Here is a 10,935-nt window from a genome sequence, read left to right on the forward strand (position 1 = left end):
TTTCTAGAATTTCCATTTACATGTATGTATATATGTATAACCCAGTTTTATGTTAAAATTGTCTGTTTTTCAGATATAAAATTGTTTTGGTTAAGTTTTTAGTGTTTTGTTTTTCTGCAATAATTTTCTGTTTTATTTTGAATATTTTAAGCCTGTTTATTTAACTGTCCATGACTATTAACTCCATTACAGATATTCTCTATATTTCTTTCTAAAGTCTTGGTTCTCTTGATTTTTAAATCATGCTATCTTATCTTTCATCTTCCTGAATAGTTTTGATTTAGTACTAGCCATTGTATAAGGATACTTTGAGGTGACAGAAATATTATTTTCTGACAGAAAATATTTACCTTTAATTCTCATGGCTATATGGGAACTAGCAATTCCAAATGAATAACTTTCATTTGTTTAGAGATTAAGGTGATTTGAGTCTGAGATTAAATTCCTGTCAGGCTAGTCTATTTCTGGTTAAAAATTAATCTCATCTCTCTGGCTTACCTTCTCATAGATTTTTAGCTCAAACTTCTTCACCGAAATTTTTAGCTCTCTGAGTCCTCCAAATAACTTTTATTTTTATATGTGGTTCATTTTTATAGTTGTTTTCAGTGGAAAGATTTTTTTTTTGATTAGTATTAATGACCTATTATGTCATTTGAGAAAGAGAACTCCTATAAAGGCATTTTATTTTTAAATATGAACATCTAACATTCCCCCAAAGAAAAAAAATGAAAATCATCAAAATTAAAAGTGTCTATAATTGATATATAGTCTGGACTGAAAAGAGAAATGAGTGCAAACATATGAACACTTGTCACCTATACTTTTATCTTTTTGATATTAATAGTACATGTTATTATATTTGCAATACAAAGCACATGAAGCAGTAAATCAGCCCCTCTTCTGAAAAGTAGTACTGTGAAGGGGATGTTATTTTCTTTTAACAATTTTAGGGAAGAAAGATTAATTATGAGCAGATCTCAACTTATAGTAATACTAGAGAAGAAATATAATTAATAAAAGGAAAAAGAAAAGAAAAAAGGAGACTAAATTTTGAAGTTTGGATTCTGACAGGAACTGATATGGTGAGCAACTGCTCTGCTTAGGAGATGCTTTGAGATTTGACTCAGCTCCTTGACAACCCCCTTGAACAAGTTATTGAAGGTAGCAGTCCAGTAGTAATCAAGATTTATCTAAGAGAATCACTATTTCCATGGTCAATAATATCTTTCTCAAGGAGGACATTTAGAGGATCAGAGGACATCTACTGGTGCTTTTACTTCCCTTTTAATATACAGCCTTCCCAGTACATAAATTAGCCATTAAACTGCATGTTATGTATATATGTAGTGTGTTACTTTGTGAAAGAATAAGTTCTTTGTATTTTTAAAATAGTTAGAACTTCCCATGAACCATAAATAAGCTCTGGCATTTATACCACAGTAAAATAATTCATGGAGGCTAACACAATCGTGGCTGTGAGCTCTAACTAAAGCAAGTATCCATAGTGGAACCCAGAAATACACAGGAAATCAGGATATTTACATGATATTAGATAGAGACTGAGCTTAGATTGTAAGGGAAAATGCATACAGAAGTATCTTTTGAATGTCTCTCACACCTTTCCAGTACCTCTTGGATGTGATTTCCCAGACTTCATTTGTGTTTCATTTGCTCTGTTCCAGATTATCTTATTCTTCTTTATCTGGTCAATTCCCAGTCATCTGGAATGAGAGAATAAGGACAAATAGATGGAGAAACATTCACAAGATAATGACTCAACTTTCCCTGTGTGATTCTAGCAAGAACTTTAAACTTATTTAAGTCTATTGTGTTGATTTATCCAGTTAAGATATAGCTAAATAGATGATGCAGCATACCAAATATGTGATTATGACAGAGAAAATGACATGTAATCTTGATGTTTAAATACTGAGAGATAACATGTGGTCAACAGCATTCTGGCCAGGTCAACATGTGTAACAAAAACCAGATCACATCATTGTCAAGATAATTAGAATAATAAAGTAAAGGTAGTAGTGTTTGCTAATTCCTATCTTTAATGCTAATAACAGCAACAATTAGGAGTGAGCATTTTGCTGAAATTCTAGACAGGGGTTGGGGGTAGTCGTTGGAGTGGTTCAAGTATGTCCCATTAAGTAAGGAAGTACCATGTTTAGCATGGCAAGCCATTCACACAGAAAAGTGAAGGTTGTTTGTGTGTTATAAAATGGTAAGTGTTAAATAATAAAAATTATTCAAACTGCATATATAGCCATTGAAAGGCACTGAGTAGAAAGTTGGAAATAAGAATGGAATGGTTTATCAAAACTGTTGAGCTAAATTTAAAAAAATTATAATAAAGGACTTGGTATAATGGAAAGCAGAAATGATCAAGAAAAAAAAAAAAAACAGTGGGGCTTCCCTGGTGGCGCAGTGGTTGAGAGTCCGCCTGCTGATGCAGGGGACACAGGTTCGTGCCCCAGTCCAGGAAGATCCCACATGCTGCGTAGCGGCTGGGCCCGTGAGCCATGGCCGCTGAGCCTGCGCATCGAGAGCCTGTGCTCTGCAACGGGAGAGGCCACAACAGTGAGAGGCCCACGTATGGCAAAAAAAAAAAAAAAGGCTCAAAGCTTGAAAAGATATCAATAACATAAAAGGATGACTAAATTAGTTTAGCTAAAGACAGAAAATTCAGAGATATGGTCCCTAACTTGTAAAAAAAAAGAAGGTTTGGATGAACAGCCATGAATACTGTTATATATAATATAAATAAATGCATAACTACAAATTATGTCATGTCTGTTTTCTGATACACTTAACTAACTCAATCCGGCAGATCACTTTTAAAAAAAAATGTATCTGTAATAATCCCACTTGAATTATGTGAAAACTGTTTTATTAAAGCAATGCATCTGGTAGACTGGTGGTCCCACTTAACTTCAAATCTACAGAAAGTCTAGTGGAAATTTTTGCACAGTGATACATAGGGAACTCCCTTAGTAACTCCCTTAGAACTCATTAGTAACTAATGTTGGCAGGGTGGTCCATAGGGATTGTACCCTTCTTTTATTTATTTTTTTCCTCAAATAGTTGGTGAAATAAGTTTACATAGAGATTCATAATAAATAGTATGGCTTTGTTTTTGTTTCTATGTTTCATTACTTAATAATACATTTCAGTGAGTTCTTCTGCCTATCTCATCCCGAGTCCTTTGTGTGTTCCATGCAATGTTCATGCCATTCCAAGAATGACCAAGCAGCTGTTGGAGGCACTTGATATTGCTCAAACAATGTTTCTGTGCTCTCTGTAATTTCATTAAAAAGTCAGTCGAGGAAGGTGGAGCTCTTAGATGTGCATAATGTGAACATTTTCTGTAAAGAAAAATGGGCACCATTGCTTTGCCATTTGCATATAGATTTCCCCCCTACTGCTACTTGAAAAAATTAAGAGCTTCCACCCTATCAGTTTCTTAAACATGTTCTTGAGAATGTCCACATTTATGTCAGCACTTCTTCAACATCTTAATGATGCTTTTGTGAGGACTGTGGCATCTGTATGGCTTGTTACCAGCCTAATGAAAAGTTGCTTTAGGTGTCCAAATAAACCTAAGAATGTTCTACGTTTTAGCTGACTGTAATATATCATCATGGCCTGCTTAAGTAGTATAAACTGCAACATGATAAAGCAGCTAACAAAAACCTGTGAGAACCAGTAGCTGGGATAATGGGCATTCGTGTAAGGATAATATAGCAGCAATAAAAATTTCAATAACCAAAGGTTATATACCATACTTTTTAATGGAGTTCTTGGCTAACTGAGCTTTCTTCAACTGTAGACACCTGGGTACGGTGTTCCATTACAAGCTGCTCCAAGTTCCTTCCCACTTGGAATAATATTAGTGAGCTCATTCTTCTGGTCTTGAGATTCTATTTTATTTAAATTGTACTTTTTGGGAATTGGATTGAGTCTTAACTGTACTTATAGTTAAAGCTCCAAACTGATTTTTCCTAAAAACATCATGGGTTCAAAGACTTTGTGATTTTTTTAATGAACATCCTATTTCCTGCAGAATGAAGGGCAGAGCACTAAAACTATCGGGTGGACACATTCAGTTATTTCATGATTACTTAGTGACTTCTTTCTCTGGACTCTCACCATTTCTGAAACTCACATGGTCTCTACCACTGCACTTGTCATTAGGGTATGCTCATTATTGGGACTCTCCTTTACCATCCTGACCTATTGAAGCCCTACCCATTTTTTCTTCCCCATCCACTACCCATGTCAAACGCTTTCACTTTTGTGAAAACTTCCCTATCGTCTCAGCCAGAGTATTTTTTTGTTTGTTTGTTTGTTTTTTCCCTTCTCCATATGAATGCCTATGGAAGGGATGCTGTAGTGATGCTTATCCTATTGTCACTAATTAAGCCAGAGTCCTCTAGCTGTCACAGAGAAAACCCTTTTATCCAACATATTCAATAACTGTGGTGGGTTTGATAACTGAAGGAGTTAAAGAATGGGATGATTTTTTAAGGATATACTCTTTAAATTCATTATTTTAACTTAAAACAGAGATGCATAAAATAATTCTTCAATATTTTGGTATTGTCCATGGCTTAATTTGAGTATAACTCTGGTGATTTTAATTTATCACTATTTTCCTTACATAAACTTTCCTAATGCATTATTTATGATTTCTAGATTGAAATTCTTTAAAATGGAGCCACATCTGAAATATACTTGTGTAAATTTATGGGGTTTTTTCCCTCCAATATTTATCATTATCCTACCTTGACTGAATTGGACAGTAGTATTATGTGGTAGCTCTTTTTGTGACTAAGAAATTGATTGTAATGAACCTTTCTGTGGTATTGTATTAGGTTTCTATTGCTGCATAACAAATTACCCCAAATTTAGCAGCTTAAAATAACACACATTTATTATCTCACAGGTTTTGAAGGTCAGGACTCCTGACACAACTTATAGTTGGCTTCTCTGCTCAGAGGCCCACAAAGCTGATACCAACTTGTCAACTACACTATATTCTCATCTGAGGTTTAACTAGGAGATAATCCTCTTTGAGGCTCCTTCAGGTTGTTGGCCAAATTTATATCCTTGTGACTGAGGATCCTGGCTTCTTACTGGCTATTTGCTGGAGGTGACCTTCAGGTCATAGAAGCTGCCCACAGTTCTTTGATACATGGCTTTCTCTATAGGTAGTTTTCAACATGGCTCTTTGCTTCTTTAAGGCCAACATAAGAATCTCTATCTCTAGTGTGCTAAGATGGAGTCTTTTATAATGTAATAGAATCATAGGAGAAACATGCCATCACCTTTGTCATATAACATAACCTAAGCAAGAGAGTGACATCTCCTTAGCTTTGTCATATTCTATTGGTTAGAAGAAAGTTACAGTTTCTACCTGTACTTAAGGTGAGTGATTTTACAAGAGTATGATTCATTGGGGATCACTTTAGGATATGTCCATCATAGGCACTCAAATTAAATGATTTTTCTTAAGATTAACAGCTCTCTTTTTATATTCATCTTTCATCAGCTTATATAATATACAATTAAATTAAATAATTAGAATATCACATAAAATTGGTGTGAACATAATTGAAGATAAACACAACTGTGTCTTGGGAAGCATACAACTCAATTGATAAGAGTAAGTTTTCATTCTACTATAGGACTCCATATGTATGCTTTATGGAAAGAATTGACAGTGTATGGAAAGCCAGTGAGTCCATGTAAATGGGACAGTTCAGAGGATTTCATTGAACTGGTTGTAAATTCATTTAAGGTTATGGCCCATGATTTTATGTGCACACACACACACACACACATACACACTACACGTACTGTGTTTGTATACAGCAAGCTCTCAATAAACAGGAAGTAGATAAAGGAAGCTGGTGAAGCACTGCAATACAAGTACCATACAAACTATTTAGAGGGAGTAATTGGTAAATACAAAATGATGAAAATTTGATAGTCTGCTAGTAAATCATAACATATTTGAGCTAATAGGAATATTAGGTGACATCTATTCTAGCTATCTCTTTTTATAAGTATGGAAACTTAGACCAAGGGAAGTTATCACTGAATCAGTATTGCATGCCTACTTTATTTATAAGTTCACTATAATAAGGAAAGAGAAAGATGTAAGCCAAGTGCTTTGAGATTATGATGAAACACATGCAAGGTTAGGTTACAAGCAGAGATTTAAGGAAGCTTAAATGTGGGATATTGGAGCTAGGCCCAGAAGAATTGGGATAGAGAAAGACAGAAAAATGAAGAAAAGCTTAGTCTTGATGGAAGATACAGAATTAGCTAAGGCACTGAGGCGTGAAAGTTTCATAACTTACTCAGAGATCAAAAAGTGAAATTTCTCATTTTAGAGAAAAGGGTATTTTGAAGGAAGTAAGGTCTTCTTCTTTAAAAAGTCAGAAGTATGTAAGGTCAAAGTGAAATTTTAAAGGGTCTTAGATGCTATACGAAGTGGTATGAATATATTTTCTAATATATAGTAATATCCATAAGAGGTTTTAGAGTAATAATATGATCATGGGTGTTAAGAATACACTTGTAGATGTAGTTTATGAGATGAACTTGAAGACAGAGGTGATATATGACCTAAATATACTCTAAGCCCAGGTGTGAACCTCTTCTTGAAGCACAAAGATCAGAGTGGATGGGGTATCCAAGTGGAATCAACTTCAAAGCCCAGAGTTCTTAAAGGGGCATATTTATGAGTATTGAACTCTCACAGGATAAAGACAAGAATAGAAGTGGGTTCCAGAAAGTTTTCAAAATCTTCATTGACATTGTGGGTGGGATTAGGACATCAATCAGTGATGGTGACAGATGATGTGGGTGGTATAATTGGAAATAGTTTTCCAAGAAAGTCAGGGGAGGAGCCAGTGTTGAGTAGCATCGGAGAGCAGTCATGTGGACCTAAGGGAATTTCTCGCTCACTTTTGACCCTAGGAGAATGCTTGTGGGAGAATGAAAAGCTGCCACTTAATGGTCATAGAAATGGTGCTTTCAAAAGAAAAGTTAATATTTTGGAGTAGTAGAAGAGATAGAAATAATCCTAAGAATCGTTGGAAGATATAGGAAAATTTCTGGGTAATAAAAGAAGAGTTCCTGAGTGTATAACACAGGGTTAGAAGTTGAGGCACACAGCATGAGGTTAAGAGAAAGTGATCATTAATTTCCAAACTCAAACTAGAATTTAGATCCTCTCACTGTACATAAACACCATATTAAAGAGTGACATGGTTTATAGTTAAAAGTAACATCCATTAAGTATCTTCTTATCACAAGACATAAAACTTGTTTAAACTTCAGCTGGATGACATCATGAAACAAGCATTGTTAGTACATCACTGCTATTGTAATGTTTCTGAAAATGTGTTTTCTTATGGTGGGGTCAACACAAATACTGTTAACTAAATGACGCCATGTGGAAATTTTGCTTACACACTGCTTACTTCAAACCATCTCTTCTTTATATGCCCACCATATCTTTATGTAAATCCACACAATACTCAATCAACAAAGATAGTGTGAATTTCCTTCATGAGATGTGGAAGCTGTTTATTGACAGAAAGACAGCTCAATCCTACTGCCCACTCCTTAACTTTCTCCCTTCCAATCCAACCTACACTTTCTGTATTTCCATTAACCTTTACTGCTCAACCTCATCTTTATCTAATGACTCTACTATTCCTTTAGAGCTGTATTTTGTGAATAATGCCCTCCATTACTTACTTACTTGTTTCATAATTTTTCTTCCAAATTAAGTTCTCCCTGTCAAAGAACTCACAAGATCAGCTCTCATTCTAGAAAATTCCATCCTCAAACATATTACTTCTTTTGACTTCACTTTATCTATTTTAATATTGTTATACTTCATGAAAGAGCTGTCTATATCTACCATTAAAAATTCACTTTGTTTTTCATCAAAATCTGTTCTTCTCAGTGAGATGGTCAGTGGCCTTATAATAATAATTTTTTAAAAATCTAAGTCTTCCCTTGAGAGTTCTCCAAAAGGAAACTGTTTAATGACTTTCATCTACTTTCTGTAGATTATTTTTCTACTTATTTTCTATTATGTTTTTCTAACATATTTCTATATTGCTCTATAGCATTTTAAACTTAAACTTATCATTGACTAATATTGAAATTTAAAACAATCCTATGCTTTCACTTTCTCAACTGTTGGCTCCTTTCTTTTAACAGATCTAAACACAAGACAACTCAGATTTACTTTATAAAATTAGACAGTTGTTTGGCCATATTCTGCCTTGATGCAAGTGAATAGGAAGCTCCTACAAGAATATAAGAGAACATTCTGTTAGGCGCTGATTAGGAAGTGAGAGTGAGATTCTCAAATTATAGTCAAGGTATTGCCATCCTCAAGTGTGCCTCATTAGAGCACAATCACAGTAATTGTATCTCTGTTCATTCACTTCCATTAATGCTTCATAGACTTTATTTTGTTTACTGCTGGATTCTAGAAAGCACCTAGCACATATTAGATGCCTAATAAATATCAGTTAAATAATGGAATAAACAGACTTATTTTCTTACCAGTCTCTTCTCCCTCTTAGCTTAATGCAGAGTCTTCAAAACTTTCGAAAGTAGTTTCAGATAATGCTCCCTCGTTCTATTGCAGTTTCACTTTTAGATTTGTCTTTTAATAGGGTTGATTTGACAGCTTCTCTTTATGTTTCTGGTTCCTTTTTAATTTTCTAGGTGGGTTCTTTCACAGAAACAGTAAGCTTTCCTAAAGCTGCTTCTCAGGTTATGATACCCCGTCAATCCTTGTAACTGTTGATTATATTATCTTTTGTTGAAGAATCTAGGTATTGAGGTGCTAAAAGCTGTATAAATAGTTAATGGAATGGAGTCACTTGCGTGCATAATTCAATTGTATTAGATGAATAGATCAGATACGTTAGAGTCACAGCACTGGCAATAGATGGGAGACTTCTTCATTGCTACTAAAATACAGGACCAAGAGAGTTACTGGTGTTACAACTAGGATGAATTACTGCGACCAGCCAAGATATAATAATGTATGAATTATTGAATTGGCATCTTCCTGAGACAGCTTTGGTCACAGCCTTGCTATGTTCTGGAGATGACAGAAGGAGATTTGTGTGATGTAAATCTATAATCAAAGGGTGTTCAGGATGAAAGATGACCTCCAAGGTTATAAACCTGAGCAGGAGACTGCATCACCACATGAAAAAGAAACAGTAAAATATGAAGCATTTTTCAGTTAGTAGTTGGAAGCCGAAGAAACTCTACTCTCTTACAAATTTAACTCTAGGAAAGTTTCAGATAGTCAGAGATAGAATGTAAAATACTGAGGTAATCATGCTTTGGGTGGCTGAGGTGAGGAAAGTAGATCAGTACAATATGATGTTAAATATGTTTCTTGAAATTATGCCTAAAAAAGGATTAGAAATTAATTAAACCATTTGGGCTCTGAGGAGCAGAGGGACCTAAGGTTATACACACACACACACACACACACACACACACACACACACACACACATACACATACACTGCATTTACCTAGCAAATACTTAGGTAATTTGGGTCCTATATATAGTTAGGAGCAGGATATTTTGTTGATATACTGATGATTTCATATAAGTAGATCAAAGGGATACCATTATTTTGGAAGGTAATCTGAAAAATATGCTCTGATTGTGCTGACCAGAAGCACTCTTTTTCTTCTGAGCTCAGCTAACAAGAGCTGAGCAAGATTCCTGCAAGAGGAACCCAAACAGGCTGGGAACACATTCCTTTGCCGTCACTTCTTGGCACACTGAGTGATGGAGATGGATCTGAGATGCAGCAGTTCCTTCCTGAAAACAAAGTAGCCTTTACAAAGGGCTGTTAAACTGCTGTCTTAGGTTGATTACTCTGTCCTCAGTAAAGTCCTTTATTTTTTACTATTAAATGGTCATATTTATTGATGACATTATTTTTGTCCAATGACTGTTTCAAGAAACAAAAGGTCAAAAGCAGCAAACTATAGACAAGAGCTGGGGCTATGGAGAAAATTATCTCAAATAATAGATCATGGTTGGTTCAATCTGAGAGAGCATCCTCCAGGAAATTGTGCCAGATATTCAGGGAAAATCTCTTATAGACATGGCTTTAATTTAACGTAATGAAATAGTAATGCATAGATTTATACCATGCAATAAGACAACTTTATGTCTATACATAATTTCAAACTACATATGAAAAATACAGTAACTCAAATTAATGCATTTCTAACATATGATCAATTGCATTGCATTTCCTGGCTGTTAAAATTGTGTTTTATAGCATCAATAACAATTGTAATAAAAAGTGTTTCCTTATTAGGTCCCTCATCTTTTTTTTTTTTTTTTTAAGAAAGGCAATAATGTAAAATTATCTTCAAAGTTACTTTCTTTTTAAAAATGACTTAATTGTTCTTATATTGTGTAATAAAGAGAAGTATTGACAAAATTAATTCCAATAAAACCCCCACACTATTTTGCTCTTTTGCTTTCTTATAAGACAGCAAAGATACATCAAAGACAACTGAAAAATAGTCCTAGAAAAAGAACTTATTATTACTTATATAGTGTCAGAATAAATAAAATATAACTTATTTTGTTTATTGACTTGAAAATATTTAAATCACTGCTCTTTTATTTGTAAATAATTAATTATTTTCAGAATTTTATTTACTTAAATAGAAATTGTTTAAAACGTACTCAAAAGAACTAATATTTAGGCTGTCTGTATTTTTTCATCTCTGATGAGTATTATGCTTTCTTTCCCATTGCATGCACAGAGGCTTCCAGCCATCATTTTTTTCCCCCTCTGCTGTTCTCCAGACTAGAGAAAATAATATTTCTTACTCAAGAAGAGG

This window comes from Neophocaena asiaeorientalis, unplaced genomic scaffold (genome assembly GCF_003031525.2).
Source record: "Neophocaena asiaeorientalis asiaeorientalis breed wild unplaced genomic scaffold, Neophocaena_asiaeorientalis_V1.1 scaffold339, whole genome shotgun sequence".
NCBI lineage: Eukaryota > Metazoa > Chordata > Mammalia > Artiodactyla > Phocoenidae > Neophocaena > Neophocaena asiaeorientalis.